At 33.5% G+C, this 22,698-nt stretch overlaps 1 protein-coding gene across 2 annotated transcripts in view; it reads left to right on the top strand.

Annotated features, from left to right (window-relative positions):
- The first annotated feature begins 2,726 nt into the window (after nucleotides 1–2,726).
- Nucleotides 2,727–22,698, top strand: part of LOC117328698 (sodium bicarbonate transporter-like protein 11) — a 103,821-nt gene continuing 83,849 nt past the window's right edge. Inside the window, exons 1-2 of one of the 2 annotated variants that reach the window (XM_033886187.1) lie at nucleotides 2,727–2,811; nucleotides 3,507–3,700. The gene's annotated coding sequence lies outside the window, so the exon portion shown is untranslated. Of the gene's footprint in view, nucleotides 2,812–3,506; nucleotides 3,701–11,865; nucleotides 12,130–22,698 lie in introns of those variants that run through there. The other variant, XM_033886188.1, reaches the window with a different exon arrangement.

The raw sequence follows: 22,698 nt of genomic DNA, 5'->3' as shown, positions 1-22,698 counted from the left end.
TTTCGAACTTGAAATAGAAATCCAATACTATATTAAATGTCACCAGTACATGTACATATCTATCTGATTTGATAGCTTCACCAGGTAATTGTGTCTAGTTTTTACAAAATATGACGTGAATCAATAAATTATAGCAAGATATTTGGACGCCAATCTAGGAACAAACTGCCAACAAATATCAATAAAACTTGAAGTAGTTATATGTATTTATATTTGTTTAGGTTTACCAACCTGTCGGGTAGACTGTAGCAGTAAGACCCTATATAATCAGACATACTAGAGGCTAGCTCTAATACAGCGAGCAGTTGTTGACGTGAAAACCCAGGCTATTTTTAAAAACTTATTTTGTTTTCTTCGTACAGAACGCAATTTTATCAAGGAGTTAAATCAAATTTTCGCGTCCAAGGTCAAGTCACCGAATTTGTATTCTTAAAGTGCGGCACCGGTTCAGAATAGTATTGATGTACAAAAACCTAACAAACGACAACGCTTGATTTGTTGTTCCCCTCCCCACACCACACTTCATACATTGTCCTACACCAGGCACACACAATAATCCCCCCCACACCACACTTCATACATTGTCCTACCCCAGGCACACACAATGATCTACTCCCCCCCCCCCCCCCCCCCCCCCCCCCCCCACACACACACACCCGCTCACCATCTCACACACCCACAACTGCTGCCTAGATAACTTCTGATAATATTGTCTTAGACAACTTCTCCCGATAATATTGTCTTCTTTAGATAACTTCTGATAATATTGTCTTCTTGTTTAGATAACTTCTCCCGATAATTTTGTCTTGTTTAGATAACTTATCCAGATAATTTGGTCTTGTTAAGATAACTTCTGATAATATTGTCTTCTTGTTAAGATAACTTCTGATAATATTGTCTTGTTAAGATAACTTCTCCCGATAATTTTGTCTCGTTTAGATAACTTCTGATAATATTGTCTTCTTGTTTAGATAACTTATCCAGATAATTTTGTCTTGTTTAGATAACTTCTGATAATTTGGTCTTGTTAAGATAACTTCTCCAGATAATTTTGTCTTGTTTAGATAACTTATCAAGATAATTTGGTCTTGTTTAGATAACTTCTGATAATATTGTCTTGTTAAGATAACTTCTCCCGATAGTTTTGTCTTGTTAAGATAACTTCTCCCGATAATATTGTCTAGTTAAGATAACTTCTGATATTATTGTCTTCTTTAGATAACTTCTGATAATATTGTCTTCTTTAAATAACTTCTCTCGATAATATTGTCGTGTTTTGACAAACTGTGACGCCACTCACTAAATTATATATGTGAAGGCCAATCTAATCTACGAACAAACTGTCTACAAACATCAATATAAATTTAGACCAATTACATGTATTTTTATTTGTTTGGTTCATAAACATGTCTGGTAGCTGAATAGGCTGTAGCAGGTAGACATACCAAGCTACGCTCTACTACAGACGAGCAGTTTGTTGACGTGAAAATTGCTCTCTAAGTGCAGAACGCAGTTTCAGCAGGGAACTAAATCAAAATATTTGCGTGTAATTTTTTGACCCCGAGGTCAAGTTACAGATATTCACCCGTGTATTCATGAAGGCACCGGTTAGCATTACATCTATTTGTTACATTTATAATGATCTGATATTCCCGGTTATCAGATTGATAATCAAATGTATGTGTTATACTGTATTGTACATTTCTGTAGTAATTTTTCATTTTAATCGGTGTTTTACATTTTCGAAACCAGCCCTACTGTTATTATAATTGGCATGAAGTAATGTCTGCCACGACACATCACAAAAAACCTAGGTAAATAAAACCAATATAGGTAAAAAATAACAAAAGTGAAACCAGCCTGCTTGACAAGGACAGAGTCGTGACAGAACCAATTGTCCTTTGTATAGTAGTCCTAGTGTATGATATACCGGGGTACATGTTGGATTGTTTTACTCAATAGTTTTCTCCGTGTAAACATGTCGTATATGTTAACAGTGCTGAACAGCCTGTAGACATACTGAATATTTTATTATCCAGTAACTATATATACATTGTAGATGTTATAGTGTTGTACAAATAGTTTTAACTGATATGTCTTTATTGACGTCGCAGTAAGATTGATTTTTACCTTCTTACATGTACATTCAACAGTTCTTCTTTAACAAAATAATTTCGAGAACAAGTTTTTATACTACAATAAATACTTCTACTATCCTTTTAATTTTCTATTCACGTGCCAGCATGGAAAATCGATTGGTCATACGTACAGTCGCCCACAGGGACGTTTATAGATAGTATGATCGGTAATTATTACCTGTAAATCCGGCCGCGATGAATCTATATTTTAATGTAGTCTAGATAATGTTTATTGCGTATCACGGGCGACTATACACTTTAAATATAAACAGGGACGTACAATCTCCTGATAGTGCCCAACTCGCCTTCGGCATCAAAAATAACATGAATATGTTGGCCTGGTAAAAAGATGGGGAAAAAACAAGGTATATTTCTGTCAGTCGTGTTATTTGTGTATGTAGTTTTAGAGTATTGTCATTACGATGATAGTGATGGTAATATCAGTCATTAATCGAGTCAGCGCTAGTTAATTATCAAAAGGTGCCATGGTTGCATTTTGAACTTGAAACTTTTTTAAACATAGCGTTATGTTAGGTTCGGATGATAATATTGATCTCTGTTGGCACAGTATTATTTAGTGGTAGTATTCAAACGCGCGTGTGACGTTTCTAGCTAATATAATCTCCATGAAAAAAAGAGCACGGACTTATCCATAAATCCTGGCGGCAGGGAGGTAACGTTTTCAGTTCACTTTTATGTTGAGTTTAGTATATGTCTACAGTAACAGAAGTAAACTGCAAGTTTACGAGATATGCATGAGATCAATTCAGGATATGCATGGTGTATGCTACAGTGGCTTGTATCAGCGGTCCAAACGGACGGCCAGTTCGTTTATGAAATAAAGACGGACCTGTTTTATATTGTTTTCAGACGAGCCTTGACAAACACTTTCAAGGCCTGTATTAACATTTGCTGGTCCGTCAAAATATATGTTTGAAATATTACATTTAAAAACTAACGAACATTTTTGTCCGCATAAACAAAAGGCCCTTGATGTTCGGGGACGGACAGATTATGCGTCTTCTTCTGGTTTCTTTGCTGATACTGGGAAAAAAGTTTCGCCTACCAATAATGGACGAATGGGAAATGGAAATACTCCAAATAGACCAATTACTATAGAGCTTAAAAAATGTCAACTTGAAACCATTTTTTTTTTTAAACTTTATAAGTTAAATAATTATGTACTGTATTAATGCTAAATAATTTTGTTTGGGTTTGGTTTATATTGATTTAGTTTATGATTAACCTGTTTAAAAATGTAATCTTGTTTTTTAACAATTATCTAAATGCATCTTATAGCAGCTTACCAATGATGTTGACTACAAAATATGACCTATATTATAACAGTGTGACTATTTGTGTTTTCAGAATAACAGTGAACACAATCGAAAGCATTGCATACTTTGGCCACATTGGTCTCGGCTATAGATGTTCCACAACATTTGAAGTCACCTGACTGTTTAGCTGTAACAAAGATTGCCGGATGATCAGTGATATGTGTTTTTTATTGACAGACACACATGGAAGAATCAACAATATCACATTGGTGAAGAAAATCTAAGGTACAGTGTATTTTATTTCCTGATGGCATTAGCTCAAATTACACTCGTATATAGAATAAAGAGCTCTGATTTGAAGATAACAGAAAAACACAAACTATACATATTCTAATGTATTGTCCATTTTGAATTCACCAGCCATACAAATGTAAACTCTGTCTGCCCTAACAAAAATTGATTTGCTGCCCACCACACAAGTACACACACACAAACAACACTTGATATATTACCCCCACATAAGATTTTATATGCTACCCTCACATACAAGACATGATCTGCTGCCCCCCCCTCTCTACTCACACACACACTTGATAGTCTGCCCCATGCACCCCGACAACACCCCCACTGCTGACCCAACACAAAAACAACAATTGATCTGCTTTCCAAACACATCACTTGATCTGCTACCCCAACACATACTTGCTCTGCTGCCCCTATACTTAACTTGATCTGCTGCCCCCCCCCCCCCCCCCCCCCCCCCACATTACTTGAACTACTGCCCCCACACATCACTTGATCTACTGCCCCACACATCACTTGATCTACTGCCCCCACACATCACTTGATCTGCTGCCCCCACACATCACTTGATTTGATGCCTCCCACATCACTTGATCTACTGCCCCCCACACATCACTTGATCTGATGCCCCCACACATCACTTGATCTACTGCCCCCACACATCACTTGATTTGATGCCCCCACACATCACTTGATCTACTGCCCCCCACACATCACTTGATCTGATATCCCCACATCACTTGATCTGATGCCTCCCACATCACTTGATATGCTGCCCCCACACATTACTTGATCTGTTGCCCCCACAGACCACTTGATCTGGTACCCCACAAATCACTTGATCAGCTGCCCCCACACATCACTTGATCAGCTGCCCCCACACATCACTTAATCTACTGCCCCCACACATCACTTGATCTACTGCCCCACACATCACTTAATCTACTGCCCCCACACATCACTTGATCTGGTACCCCACACATCACTTGATCTGGTACCCCACACATCACTTGATCTACTGCCCCCACACATCACTTGATCTGGTACCCCACACATCACTTGATCTACTGCCCCCACACATCACTTGATCAACTGCCCCCACACATCACTTGATCTTCTGCCCCCACACATCACTTGATCTGGTACCCCACACATCACTTGATCTTCTGCCCCCACACATCACTTGATCTGGTACCCCACACATCACTTGATCTACTGCCCCCACACATCACTTGATCTACTGCCCCCACACATCACTTGATCTACTGCCCCCACACATCACTTGATCTACTGCCCCCACACATCACTTGATCTACTGCCCCCACACATCACTTGATCTACTGCCCCCACACATCACTTGATCTACTGCCCCCACACATCACTTGATCTACTGCCCCCACACATCATTTGATCTGGTACCCCACACACCACTTGATCTGGTACCCCACACATCACTTGATCTACTGCCCCCACACATCACTTGATCTACTGCCCCCACACATCACTTGATCTGGTGCCCCCACACATCACTTGATCTGTTGCCCCCACACATCACTTGATCTGGTACCCCACACACCACTTGATCTGCTGTCCCACACATCACTTGATCTGGTGCTCCGACACATCACTTTATCTGCTGCCCCCACACATCCCTTGATCTGCTGCCCCTCCTTCCACACACACACACAACACTTGTGTTTTGAGGAGTGTGTGAGTATAAAAAGCCACATTGAGTCATTTATAAAACATGAACAAATAGATTGATATATTGGTTGACATTTTATTGCATCAGCATTTTACTGTCTCCAATCCTTGTTGTAGATTTTTTTTCTTTCATTATTTTCATTTCAAACTTCAGATATCAATAAATTACTTATGTTGCTCTTCTCTATAAATACATTTCCTTTAATTTCTCATCAACCAAACTAATCCAAGTTGTAAATGAGTGTCCTTAAGTTGACCCCAAGGTTTCCACTGCTGTAAGACACTGTTGACACTGTCCTGAATCCTCTTCTCTGTAGGTAATTAGGTCATGACTGAAGATATGTGTCACATAGCTTACAGAATTAATTGGTTTCCTTTACCATATATAGCCAAAAAAACATAACTGTGTGTTAGGGATGTCTTCGTTAGTTCCTACCATTGCTGTACAGACTTAACGATAACGCTGAAATATCTGATTGCTGGACTGTATGAGGGGTTGAGCTGGTTGAATTTGACTTAGGAATGGAGTTAGAAGGGCCAGGCATATAAAGCCAAGTAATGTAAAGATGGCTGAACATAATGAGATTGGGAATAAGCTGGTTAAATTGACTTGTGGGGTGGGGTTGCCTATAAGCCAGTTGATTAATAGATGAGTTAAATTTGGCTAAAGTTGAACAAATGCGGTTAAAGTTAGCAAAAAAGATTGACATTGGATTGAGCTGACTTAGTCAAAGACAAGGTGACATTGGATTGAGCTGACTTAAAGTAAAAGAAAAGCTCATATTGCTAGCTGAAATGCATTGGCTATAAGCTTAATGTTGGTTAAGACTGGATGAGCTTGCTTAAGCAGGGCTTTTTCTGAGGGCTTTTCAGGCCCCTTTCCTAATTGAAGTTATTTCATATTTAAGCCAAATTTCCAAAATTTGCAGTTTACTCCTGAAAAAATCTTTCCCAATTCACCAATTTTCTTCCCAAAATGAGACAAAAAGACTCCATCTTAAACCAGTGAGAAAAAGCCCTAGCTTAAATGACTCTGGCTGTTAATAGGACGTTAAACAAAAACAAACCAAACCAAACCTAGCTATAAATACCTACCTGCAGATAGGCTGAGGTAATTGTAGCTAATTTTTTCTCCTGTTTTGCTAGCTTAATCTTGCAATGTTTTTGGCATTGACAAAATTCTCTGAGCCAATTACGCTAGTTTGCTTTCCTTTTCTCAATTGGTAACCTTACAGTCGAGATAAATATTCTCATTGAATATTGAAACGAAATCACAGGAGAGCAGGACTAGAAAATTGTTTCTTGAAGTTTCTTTGAGGGTGTTGGTGACCTCAGGTCATATCATGCTATAAAAAAGGAAAATGTTTTTAACTTGGCCAAATAGGTGATTGAGTATTTTTGTTATCATGATGATGTTGTCACCATAATGATGTTGTCATCTTGATAATGTTGTCGTCATGATGATGTTTTCGTCTTGATGATGTTGTCGTCTTGATGATGTTGTCGTCCTGATGATGTTGTCGTCATGATGTTGTCGTCCTGATGATGTTGTCGTCTTGATGATGTTGTCATCATGATGTTGTCGTCTTGATGATGTTGTCGTCCTGATGATGGTGTCATCATGATGTTGTCGTCTTGATGATGTTGTCATCATGATAATGTTGTCGTCCTGATGATGTTGTCATCATGATGTTGTCGTCCTGATGATGTTGACATCATGATTATGTGCATACAGCCTGTGACATATACAATTTTTTAATACAACTTCTACATTTTCTTCATCTTATGATGGATTGTTATGAAAGAGAAAGTTGGTAGAAATGAAGGCATTATGGTAGACATGTATGTAGTTAGGAATTTTAGCACTTTACCAATTTTTCAGAGTTTTATGGCCCATGACATTTTCCAGCATCACTTAGACCTTGTGAACGCAGACATGGATTAAGTTACTGACCAGTGTGCCATTTCATACTTCCATATTGGCCATGGGGTATTTTTTGTGAATTATCCTGTACACGAGTATTTTTAAAGATGTTTACATTATCGCTTGAGACCTAGGCATTCTTTTACAGGTTTTGTAAGACATTGGAATTCTTCCTTGGGGCCCCAACAACATACCTATACTGTTATCCATTTGCCAAAGATAAGTTTAAGGATGTTTAAGGTTTAGTTCACTCCAGATCAGAAGTATTTCGATAACACAATCACTATGAATTCATCATCACTGATCAAGATCCTGCTTTATTTTAGTTAATAAACTATAGAATACAACACTATTTATAGAATATTAATGAAAGATCATTTAATAATGGACCAAAAATTGCCAGAATATGATTATCTTGTGTGTTAGTTTGGTAACGGTGAAGCCCAGGGCACAGGATTTCTATATGGTAGATTAGGATAACAGATGTCGTATCCCCGGGGGACTGTCCAGGGGTGGGGTGCTTGGTAAGGATCACACTAAAGATTTAATCAGTATTTATAGTTCATCTGACCAGAGGGCATTATAAATGGACACTTTGAACAATGAAGAATCAGATACTCTAGTGAGGAAAAGTAAAATGATAGATCAGTAGATTAAAGAGACATGATTTGATGACAAGAAATCTTGATCACGCCTCAAAAGATTTTTGTTTTTATGAAAATAAAAAGACTTGTCTTTTAAAGGGACGAAATGGTTAGATTTTCATTTAAATAACATATAAAAAAGGGTATAAGAATTGAAATTATGTAAAAAGTTGAGCACTTTATGTTAATTATAAATTTTAAAAATGTCCATAACAATTTGTTTAAAAATAATGAAAAAAATAAAATAAATAGGAACGTCCTACTCACTATTTCATATTGTTATTTTTTGATGAGTGTAAACAAATGCCTTCGTGAGGTGGAAAATTGTAAACACCATAACAAAGATGGCAAACTCCTGATGGAAGCGGAGGGGTCCTGAATCAGTTTTAACTGAGAGCACGAAGAAACGAAAGAATGGAATGGTTGATGGGTGGGGCAAAAAATGGTCAATAAAATCAACTTAAGAATTTCAAAACTCAGGTGACGTTAAGGCCCAGGGGCCTCTTGTTTGAAATGTCATGATAGTGCCATATACATTGTATGGTGTGGCATCCAACATTGAAAACAATCCATTTGTCTCTTTATCATTTATCATCATCCGGTATGATAAGCTTTTCAAATCTCATTGTCTGTAATTTTCAAGGGTCTATCAATGGCATCTTCTTTATACTTCAGGGGCATGCTCTGTTAATGGGTATTTCTGGAAGCTGAGAAACAGGTCGGTCTTTGCAGTTTTGATTGTGACCTTTTACCCTAATTGGTCTGGATGGCATTTGATGGGCCACCCACATGTTGTTCAGTGAGGTAGACACCAACTACTACAAGACCCCGCCTTAAAATGACCCTGGTTGTTCATGGAGTGATATTAAACCCAGTAAATAAACTATTAGTGAGTCCACTGTATTGGTCATTTTGACTTAGTTTGTTCCAACTGTCTCTCAATAACCAGTGAATAGATAAAAACAATGTTGGTACAGGAGAACCACAGAAATGCAATTTTTTTTTTATTTTGCGTTTTCTATACAAGTTATCATGTTTTATTTTTAGCGTATTTCATTTTTAGCGTTTACACAGCTAGTATGTTTCAAATGCAACACAAAAAAATAATAGTAAGCAATGATATTAATTGACAATTCCGAATGTATATACACGCAGTATACACATCGTACAATATACTTTGCGGACCGTGGCCGCACACGCCTCAATGTACACATATATGTATACAGGGCCTAGCTACTGCACTATCGGCACTTGTTACAAATCAAGAACTTTGCAGATGCCTGCATCTCTGAATCCGTTCATTATCACATCAGGTTGTGCTTTGAGATGATCATAATTGAGCACACCTGTAAGTATTTACACACCTACGTATACATATACAGGTGATCGGAAGTAGTGCAAGGGAGATAACACATGTTGTAAAACAATACCAATTTTAGCGATGTTTTATAATTCGCGACAGAGTGTGGTCACTAAATTAGCAAAAATTAGGCACTCACTAAAAAATACCCGATATATTTGGTGAAGAAGACTTATTGTTGCATTTAAATGAAGGTTGCCTGTGTGCTCCTTTCATGACCGAAGGTTGGTGCTTGTTTGAGTAAATAAAGGTATATCAACAGAATATTTGTGGTACGGAGTGTGATCCCCTTGTAAAAGGATTGAAACTAAATTGTACATTGATTATTAAGTAAATTTAACCCATAAAGTTATTGATCCATTTGTGTTTTCTTAACAGTTGTGAACTCAGCACATGGCCCCATTAAGGTATTACATGTCATGTTCAGTCATGTCATCTAGGAGGCATGGAAATAAAACATACAGCTACCAGGGGTTTTAGGCATAGCAATATATATTTAATATCAAACTTACCCTGATATAAACAAAAGGCTGAAAGGGACCGCATTGTTCAAATGACTTGACAAAATATTGATTTGAAATTTAAAAAAAAAATGTTGATAGCAAATTCAGTTGAAAACAGTCAACTTTTCACAGCTAATCACTTAATTATACCTCCACAACGAAGCTAATCGCTTAATTATACCTCCACAATGATGATAGGGGTATATACTAGAATCAGCTTGTCTGTGTCTGTCCATCTGTCTGTCTATCTGTCTGTCTATCTGTCTGTAAACACATCTTGTCCGGACAACTCCTCCTAAACTTGTGAATTGATTTTCACAAAACTTCACAGGAATATTAGGAACCATGTATAGATAGATGTTTCTGTTTTATTCCAAAGTTTGTTTTGCCATTGTAATTTGGCACTATTAACAGGTTTTTGTTGTCCGGACAAGTCCTCCTAAAGTTGTGGACTAAATTTTACAAAACTTTACTAGAATTCAGGGAACGTGTAGATGTGCATGTAGCTCTTTAATAAATTGGTAACTTGTCACTATTAACAAGTTTTCCTTGTTTTCATTTTACATTTAGGTTGTCATGATAACCAAATCAATATATGAAGGTGTTGTTTATTAACTCTCTCATCGGTATATATTTAGGTCAATTTATTCAAACTTGGTCAAGTCAGGTTACTTATTAAAATGCCTATAATTTAAGGCATCAGGTGTTTCAACAACCGTTATATATGGAAAAATATAATGGCAGCTTCTGATTGGTCAAAATTGAAATTAAAATATTGTCTTATAAAACTGAAAATTGCGAAATGTTTTTTTAGGGATAGCAAATACAGTGGTGCTATTTTCCAGAACTATATATGTCATTTTGTCGTTAAGGTTGCAAATAAGGGGTAGCTGGGTCATAAGTTAGCCGTTGGCTGATACAGTTCTAGTTCTTGCAGTCCCAGGGAGCTACACCGTTCATACCTTATACAATAAAGGGAGACAACATATTTGTGTTAGTACTGGCCCTTCCTGTCCTAATCGACTTCTATCAAATTCTTGTCAAGGTCATATCTTAAATTTGAACCTTAAACTTAAACAAATGCATGCAGTGCACTAAGATTATTTTACCATGACATGGACATCAATGTCAAACATCAAATCAATGCAAAATATTAAGGACAATTTTGTTCAGGCAAAAACTTTTGAATTCTTAAATAAAGATATCTAGATGAAACTGAACCATAAATGAATCATTCCTCTTGGAAGTATGCAGTGCAATGAAGTTAGGTCACTGTATGTGACTTGATTTGATCTCAAGGTCAAAGGTAAAATATTAAGGGGGATTCATACAATTTTTTATTTCAACAAATAATCATTTTCTTTCACACACTTTTCATCAATTCTAATCAGCTGTCATTGTAATGGATGACAGCTACATTTACATGTGACCTTCAGTAGATATCAGTTGTAGGATTCACTTCAGCAGGCTGTGACCCTCAGTAGATATCAGTTGTAGGATTTACTACAATGGATGACAGCTGTGACCCTCAGTAGATATCAGTTGTAGGATTCACTACAATGGATGACGGCTGTGACCTTCAGTAGATATCAGTTGTAGGATTCACTACAATGGATGACAGCTGTGACCTTCAGTAGATATCAGTTGTAGGATTCACTACAATGTATGACGGCTGTGACCCTCAGTTGATATCAGTTGTAGGATTCAGCTTTTCAATCTGCTCTAGCTATAATTTTTGAGCCTAAGATACAGTGGTTTGGTTTCAGATATAATTTTCTGTGACTGTAATTCAGACCTTCTGTTCATGTGCCTATATATACACTTCTACCTCCAACCATCTGTAGTCTAGATAGTATACCATTCTATACATCACTACCATGGTCCCTCACCTCCCACAGTTAACTGTCCAGTCTACCATACATGTAATACAAATTAACACCCCAGCAGGTCAATCAGATTTCATGCCTAGCCACACTCTTTGTGACCCGAGTGTATATGTGTGAGTGTGTGTAAAGAGGGGTTTCCCTAGGCTTCAAGGTCTATTGCACTCCCTGCACGTCATTGTAACTACTAACTACCCGCTACACACATGTTACATGGCCCACGTGTATAGTCTCATACTGTATCAACAAATGGTTAAAGCCGACTACCTGGGATAAGCACGTGGACATTGATTAACCAGGAATATAGACTATAGACTTGTTTGGTAACACAAGGACCTGTATATTGGCACCGTGACTTCTGTAGGATTATATCACTTTATACGGAGGCTGTGGGTAAGTACCGACCCAACATTACAAGACAGCTTGGAGTTGATCTTTAATGTCTTGGTTAGAATGATGTTTTTGGCACTGTGTGGTGTTCTGGCACTATGGTATTGTGTTTCACACAAGTGAAGGTCATATGTTATTACGGCCTGGGGAGGTATGCCAGAATCACTTTACAAAGGCCACTTCTCTTTACAACATTCAAAATCAATGATTTCTGGAAATTATAACCTTGCATGGTGAAAAATCACTGATGTGAAACATATTATTTTGAAATCAATACCAATTGCTGTATGAGCCCCGTCTGTCTACTGTCAAAGGTCTAATCATTGTTAACGTTTTGTTTAGAATATATATATACAGTATATGTATGTTGTTTTCATTGTCAACAAATATGTAGAATTGATACACACCATTTCATCTAAATAACATAATTTAAATGTATCAAATGTTGGGTGTATAACATGGTCCACCATTGTCAGTACCACACATCAATATGTATCTTAGGATTAACGACAATTGTCTTTGCCTCGAGTTAAAATGCTGAAACTGCTTTATCGCCATGTGTGGTGTGTGTACTGGTGTGTAAAGATATCTGGCCTGTTTATGGGTGACTGATCTCGTCAATTCGTAAATAGGGGGTTTCCAGAACATTCTTCATTGTATTGCATACGGTAGTAATGTTCATTCAACATTGATGGCTTGCAATTTGTTATAGGAATGTCCTGTCACCCTAACTTAAATATCTCGTATCAGATATATGACCGAATTCTTATTCCACAAGGACTTTATTGGCACGAATCCCTGACCACACAGACCATTCAAAATTGATCTATCGTAATTATATATATCTTATATTTTGTAGATCCTGTGTGTAAAATTTGTTACATTGTACAAAGATGAAGAGAGACTGTAATACCTATTTCCAATCTTTCCCTCACCATTTTCACTTCGTCTGTTGTATTTTTTTCTCAGAAAATTCTTGATGGATCTTTGTCAAATTCCATATGAAGGTCCCAAGTTGGTTCTTAGTAATGTTGTAATTTGAGACAAAGCAGAAAATGAGATGGCACTACAGGCAGCCATTTTGAATATTGACATTTGATGTTTGTTATTGCTATTTATGAGAAAGTTGATGATGAATCTTACTCAAATATGTAGGTTTCCCTTGGTCCCTTTGTTTGCAGGTTATATTTTAAGAATGGTTAGAAAAAAAAGGTGGCCAACAGCTTGGCAACCATTGGCAGTTGAAGTTTGTTATCACTATATATTTACAAGAATATTCTTGATGGATCTTTTGTTAGTCAAAATATTCATTTATATGACATCTAACAGAATAAAGGTTTCTTATGTTTCTTGATTGGAATATCCAAGTTATATCCACATTTGGTCATGATACTGGAAATCTGGTTAAAACATTCAGGCTATATATCATCAGAATATCATTTTGTTTTAGTATTTGAGTATCTGGTGAGGATACTGGCTAGTTGACAAGTGTGTATATATTTTGTGGTATATATTCAGTAATAGTGTTTCTATTTCCTTATAAAACAACACTTAAAATGTACACATGTCGCCAGTAAAGTGATTTGAACTGTTCTGTACTATTGTGTATTATACTAGAGATAATTTGTACTGGTGGTGTGACAAGAAATTCAGTATTGAAGTGTAGGGATAGAAGTTCACTACATTTGTATTGATGTGACAAGAAATTCAGTATTGAAGTGTAGAGATAGAAAAACTATAGTCTGGTATACAATGCATACACATACATTTACCAATAACCGTTTATCTATATAGTCCATATATATAGTGTCAGTGTTTAAATATAATACACATTACATTGATTATATAGTCTTAAGTGTCGGTGTGTTATGATACACATTACATTGATTATATAGTCTGGTGTCTGTGTGTTAATTATGATACACATTACATTGATTATATAGTCTGGTGTCAGTGTTAATTATGATACACATTACATTGATTATATAGTCTGGTGTCTGTGTGTTAATTATGATACACATTACATTGATTATATAGTCTGGTGTCTGTGTTAATTATGATACACATTACATTGATTATATAGTCTGGTGTCTGTGTTAATTATGATACACATTACATTGATTATATAGTCTAGTGTCAGTGTTAATTATACATTACATTGATTATATAGTCTGGTGTCAGTGTTAATTATGATACACATTACATTGATTATATAGTCTGGTGTCTGTGTTAATTATGATACACATTACATTGATTATATAGTCTGGTGTCAGTGTTAATTATGATACACATTACATTGATTATATAGTCTGGTGTCTGTGTGTTAATTATGATACACATTACATTGATTATATAGTCTGGTGTCAGTGTTAATTATGATACACATTACATTGATTATATAGTCTGGTGTCTGTGTTAATTATGATACACATTACATTGATTATATAGTCTGGTGTCTGTGTGTTAATTATGATACACATTACATTGATTATATAGTCTGGTGTCAGTATTAATTATAATACACATTACATTGATTATATAGTCTGGTGTCAGTGTTAATTATGATACACATTACATTGATTATATAGTCTGGTGTCAGTGTTAATTATGATACACATTACATTGATTATATAGTCTGGTGTCTGTGTTAATTATGATACACATTACATTGATTATATAGTCTGGTGTCTGTGTTAATTATAATACACATTACATTGATTATATAGTCTGGTGTCTGTGTGTTAATTATGATACACATTACATTGATTATATAGTCTGGTGTCTGTGTGTTAATTATGATACACATTACATTGATTATATAGTCTGGTGTCAGTGTTAATTATGATACACATTACATTGATTATATAGTCTGGTGTCTGTGTTAATTATAATACACATTACATTGATTATATAGTCTGGTGTCTGTGTTAATTATGATACACATTACATTGATTATATAGTCTGGTGTCAGTGTTAATTATGATACACATTACATTGATTATATAGTCTGGTGTCAGTGTTAATTATGATACACATTACATTGATTATATAGTCTGGTGTCTGTGTTAATTATGATACACATTACATTGATTATATAGTCTGGTGTCAGTGTTAATTATGATACACATTACATTGATTATATAGTCTGGTGTCAGTGTTAATTATGATACACATTACATTGATTATATAGTCTGGTGTCTGTGTGTTAATTATGATACACATTACATTGATTATATAGTCTGGTGTCAGTGTTAATTATGATACACATTACATTGATTATATAGTCTGGTGTCAGTGTTAATTATAATACACATTACATTGATTATATAGTCTGGTGTCTGTGTGTTAATTATGATACACATTACATTGATTATATAGTCCGGTGTCTGTGTTAATTATGATACACATTACATTGATTATATAGTCTGGTGTCAGTGTTAAGTATGATACACATTACATTGATTATATAGTCTAGTGTCTGTGTTAATTATGATACACATTACATTGATTATATAGTCTGGTGTCTGTGTTAATTATGATACACATTACATTGATTATATAGTCTGGTGTCTGTGTTAATTATGATACACATTACATTGATTATATAGTCTGGTGTCTGTGTTAATTATGATACACATTACATTGATTATATAGTCTGGTGTCAGTGTTAATTATGATACACATTACATTGATTATATAGTCTGGTGTCTGTGTTAATTATGATACACATTACATTGATTATATAGTCTGGTGTCAGTGTTAATTATGATACACATTACATTGATTATATAGTCTGGTGTCAGTGTGTTAATTATAATACACATTACATTGATTATATAGTCTGGTGTCAGTGTTAATTATAATACACATTACATTGATTATATAGTCTGGTGTTGGTGTGTTAATTATGATACACATTACATTGATTATATAGTCTGGTGTCTGTGTGTTAATTATAATACACATTACATTGATTATATAGTCTGGTGTCGGTGTTAATTATAATACACATTACATTGATTATATAGTCTGGTGTCTGTGTGTTAATTATGATACACATTACAATGATTATATAGTCTGGTGTCAGTGTGTTAATTATGATACACATTACCTTGATTATATAGTCTGGTGTCTGTGTTAATTATGATGCACATTACATTGATTATATAGTCTGGTGTCAGTGTTAATTATGATACACATTACATTGATTATATAGTCTGGTGTCTGTGTGTTAATTATGATACACATTACAATGATTATATAGTCTGGTGTCAGTGTGTTAATTATGATACACATTACCTTGATTATATAGTCTGGTGTCAGTGTTAATTATGATACACATTACCTTGATTATATAGTCTGGTGTCAGTGTTAATTATGATACACATTGATTATATAGTCTAGTGTCGGTGTTAATTATGATACACATTACATTGATTATATAGTCTAGTGTCGATGTTAATTATGATACACATTACAATGATTATATAGTCTAGTGTCAGTGTTAATTATGATACACATTACATTGATTATATAGTCTGGTGTCTGTGTTAATTATGATACACATTACATTGATTATATAGTCTGGTGTCTGTGTTAATTATGATACACATTACATTGATTATATAGTCTGGTGTCTGTGTTAATTATGATACACATTACATTGATTATATAGTCTGGTGTCTGTGTTAATTATGATACACATTACATTGATTATATAGTCTGGTGTCTGTGTGTTAATTATGATACACATTGATTATATAGTCTGGTGTCTGTGTGTTAATTATAATACACATTACATTGATTATATAGTCTGGTGTCTGTGTTAATTATGATACACATTACATTGATTATATAGTCTGGTGTCTGTGTGTTAATTATGATACACATTACATTGATTATATAGTCTGGTGTCAGTGTTAATTATGATACACATTACATTGATTATATAGTCTGGTGTCTGTGTTAATTATGATACACATTACATTGATTATATAGTCTGGTGTCAGTGTTAATTATGATACACATTACATTGATTATATAGTCTAGTGTCGGTGTTAATTATAATACACATTACATTGATTATATAGTCTGGTGTCTGTGTTAATTATGATACACATTACATTGATTATATAGTCTGGTGTCTGTGTTAATTATGATACACATTACATTGATTATATAGTCTGGTGTCTGTGTTAATTATTATACACATTACATTGATTATATAGTCTGGTGTCTGTGTTAATTATTATACACATTACATTGATTATATAGTCTGGTGTCTGTGTTAATTATGATGCACATTACATTGATTATATAGTCTGGTGTCAGTGTTAATTATGATGCACATTACATTGATTATATAGTCTGGTGTCGGTGTTAATTATGATACACATTACATTGATTATATAGTCTGGTGTCAGTGTTAATTATAATACACATTACATTGATTATATAGTCTGGTGTCAGTGTTAATTATGATGCACATTACATTGATTATATAGTCTAGTGTCTGTGTGTTAATTATGATACACATTACATTGATTATATAGTCTGGTGTCAGTGTTAATTATAATACACATTACATTGATTATATAGTCTGTTGTCTGTGTTAATTATAATACACATTACATTGATTATATAGTCTGGTGTCTGTGTGTTAATTATGATACACATTACATTGATTATATAGTCTGGTGTCAGTGTTAATTATAATACACATTACATTGATTATATAGTCTTGTGTCGGTGTTAATTATGATACACATTACATTGATTATATAGTCTGGTGTCAGTGTTAATTATGATACACATTACATTGATTATATAGTCTGGTGTCAGTGTTTAATTATGATACACATTACATTGATTATATAGTCTGGTGTCAGTGTTAATTATGATACACATTACATTGATTATATAGTCTGGTGTCAGTGTTAATTATAATACACATTACATTGATTATATAGTCTGGTGTCAGTGTTAATTATAATACACATTACATTGATTATATAGTCTGGTGTCAGTGTTAATTATAATACACATTACATTGATTATATAGTCTGGTGTCAGTGTTAATTATGATGCACATTACATTGATTATATAGTCTAGTGTCTGTGTGTTAATTATGATACACATTACATTGATTATATAGTCTGGTGTCAGTGTTAATTATAATACACATTACATTGATTATATAGTCTGGTGTCAGTGTTAATTATGATGCACATTACATTGATTATATAGTCTAGTGTCTGTGTGTTAATTATGATACACATTACATTGATTATATAGTCTGGTGTCAGTGTTAATTATGATACACATTACATTGATTATATAGTCTGGTGTCTGTGTGTTAATTATGATACACATTACATTGATTATATAGTCTGGTGTCAGTGTTAATTATAATACACATTACATTGATTATATAGTCTGGTGTCAGTGTTAATTATGATACACATTACATTGATTATATAGTCTGGTGTCTGTGTGTTAATTATGATACACATTACATTGATTATATAGTCTGGTGTCAGTGTTAATTATAATACACATTACATTGATTATATAGTCTGGTGTCAGTGTTAATTATAATACACATTACATTGATTATATAGTCTGGTGTCTGTGTTAATTATGATACACATTACATTGATTATATAGTCTGGTGTCCATGTTAATTATGATACACATTACATTGATTATATAGTCTGGTGTCTGTGTGTTAATTATGATACACATTACATTGATTATATAGTCTAGTGTCAGTGTTAATTATAATACACATTACATTGATTATATAGTCTGGTGTCAGTGTTAATTATAATACACATTACATTGATTATATAGTCTGGTGTCAGTGTTAATTATGATACACATTACATTGATTATATAGTCTGGTGTCTGTGTGTTAATTATGATACACATTACATTGATTATATAGTCTGGTGTCTGTGTTAATTATGATACACATTACATTGATTATATAGTCTGGTGTCTGTGTGTTAATTATAATACACATTACATTGATTATATAGTCTGGTGTCAGTGTTAATTATAATACACATTACATTGATTATATAGTCTGGTGTCAGTGTTAATTATGATACACATTACATTGATTATATAGTCTGGTGTCAGTGTTAATTATGATACACATTACATTAATTATATAGTCTGGTGTCAGTGTTAATTATAATACACATTACATTGATTATATAGTCTGGTGTCTGTGTTAATTATAATACACATTACATTGATTATATAGTCTGGTGTCTGTGTGTTAATTATGATACACATTACATTGATTATATAGTCTGGTGTCAGTGTTAATTAAGATACACATTACATTGATTATATAGTCTGGTGTCTGTGTGTTAATTATGATACACATTACATTGATTATATAGTCTAGTGTCTGTGTGTTAATTATGATACACATTACATTGATTATATAGTCTGGTGTCAGTGTTAATTATGATACAAATTACATTGATTATATAGTCTGGTGTTGGTGTGTTAATTATGATACACATTACATTGATTATATAGTCTGGTGTCTGTGTGTTAATTATAATACACATTACATTGATTATATAGTCTGGTGTCGGTGTTAATTATAATACACATTACATTGATTATATAGTCTGGTGTCTGTGTGTTAATTATGATACACATTACAATGATTATATAGTCTGGTGTCAGTGTGTTAATTATGATACACATTACCTTGATTATATAGTCTGGTGTCTGTGTTAATTATGATGCACATTACATTGATTATATAGTCTGGTGTCAGTGTTAATTATGATACACATTACATTGATTATATAGTCTGGTGTCTGTGTGTTAATTATGATACACATTACAATGATTATATAGTCTGGTGTCAGTGTGTTAATTATGATACACATTACCTTGATTATATAGTCTGGTGTCAGTGTTAATTATGATACACATTACCTTGATTATATAGTCTGGTGTCAGTGTTAATTATGATACACATTGATTATATAGTCTAGTGTCGGTGTTAATTATGATACACATTACATTGATTATATAGTCTAGTGTCGATGTTAATTATGATACACATTACAATGATTATATAGTCTAGTGTCAGTGTTAATTATGATACACATTACATTGATTATATAGTCTGGTGTCTGTGTTAATTATGATACACATTACATTGATTATATAGTCTGGTGTCTGTGTTAATTATGATACACATTACATTGATTATATAGTCTGGTGTCTGTGTTAATTATGATACACATTACATTGATTATATAGTCTGGTGTCTGTGTTAATTATGATACACATTACATTGATTATATAGTCTGGTGTCTGTGTGTTAATTATGATACACATTGATTATATAGTCTGGTGTCTGTGTGTTAATTATAATACACATTACATTGATTATATAGTCTGGTGTCTGTGTTAATTATGATACACATTACATTGATTATATAGTCTGGTGTCTGTGTGTTAATTATGATACACATTACATTGATTATATAGTCTGGTGTCAGTGTTAATTATGATACACATTACATTGATTATATAGTCTGGTGTCTGTGTTAATTATGATACACATTACATTGATTATATAGTCTGGTGTCAGTGTTAATTATGATACACATTACATTGATTATATAGTCTAGTGTCGGTGTTAATTATAATACACATTACATTGATTATATAGTCTGGTGTCTGTGTTAATTATGATACACATTACATTGATTATATAGTCTGGTGTCTGTGTTAATTATGATACACATTACATTGATTATATAGTCTGGTGTCTGTGTTAATTATTATACACATTACATTGATTATATAGTCTGGTGTCTGTGTTAATTATTATACACATTACATTGATTATATAGTCTGGTGTCTGTGTTAATTATGATGCACATTACATTGATTATATAGTCTGGTGTCAGTGTTAATTATGATGCACATTACATTGATTATATAGTCTGGTGTCGGTGTTAATTATGATACACATTACATTGATTATATAGTCTGGTGTCAGTGTTAATTATAATACACATTACATTGATTATATAGTCTGGTGTCAGTGTTAATTATGATGCACATTACATTGATTATATAGTCTAGTGTCTGTGTGTTAATTATGATACACATTACATTGATTATATAGTCTGGTGTCAGTGTTAATTATAATACACATTACATTGATTATATAGTCTGTTGTCTGTGTTAATTATAATACACATTACATTGATTATATAGTCTGGTGTCTGTGTGTTAATTATGATACACATTACATTGATTATATAGTCTGGTGTCAGTGTTAATTATAATACACATTACATTGATTATATAGTCTTGTGTCGGTGTTAATTATGATACACATTACATTGATTATATAGTCTGGTGTCAGTGTTAATTATGATACACATTACATTGATTATATAGTCTGGTGTCAGTGTTTAATTATGATACACATTACATTGATTATATAGTCTGGTGTCAGTGTTAATTATGATACACATTACATTGATTATATAGTCTGGTGTCAGTGTTAATTATAATACACATTACATTGATTATATAGTCTGATGTCAGTGTTAATTATAATACACATTACATTGATTATATAGTCTGGTGTCAGTGTTAATTATAATACACATTACATTGATTATATAGTCTGGTGTCAGTGTTAATTATGATGCACATTACATTGATTATATAGTCTAGTGTCTGTGTGTTAATTATGATACACATTACATTGATTATATAGTCTGGTGTCAGTGTTAATTATAATACACATTACATTGATTATATAGTCTGGTGTCAGTGTTAATTATGATGCACATTACATTGATTATATAGTCTAGTGTCTGTGTGTTAATTATGATACACATTACATTGATTATATAGTCTGGTGTCAGTGTTAATTATGATACACATTACATTGATTATATAGTCTGGTGTCTGTGTGTTAATTATGATACACATTACATTGATTATATAGTCTGGTGTCAGTGTTAATTATAATACACATTACATTGATTATATAGTCTGGTGTCAGTGTTAATTATGATACACATTACATTGATTATATAGTCTGGTGTCTGTGTGTTAATTATGATACACATTACATTGATTATATAGTCTGGTGTCAGTGTTAATTATAATACACATTACATTGATTATATAGTCTGGTGTCAGTGTTAATTATAATACACATTACATTGATTATATAGTCTGGTGTCTGTGTTAATTATGATACACATTACATTGATTATATAGTCTGGTGTCCATGTTAATTATGATACACATTACATTGATTATATAGTCTGGTGTCTGTGTGTTAATTATGATACACATTACATTGATTATATAGTCTAGTGTCAGTGTTAATTATAATACACATTACATTGATTATATAGTCTGGTGTCAGTGTTAATTATAATACACATTACATTGATTATATAGTCTGGTGTCAGTGTTAATTATGATACACATTACATTGATTATATAGTCTGGTGTCTGTGTGTTAATTATGATACACATTACATTGATTATATAGTCTG

This window comes from Pecten maximus, chromosome 6 (assembly GCF_902652985.1).
Source record: "Pecten maximus chromosome 6, xPecMax1.1, whole genome shotgun sequence".
Classification (NCBI taxonomy): Eukaryota; Metazoa; Mollusca; class Bivalvia; order Pectinida; family Pectinidae; genus Pecten; species Pecten maximus.
Note: the sequence above shows the minus strand (reverse complement) of the source record. Positions and strands in the feature narration are given on the sequence as shown.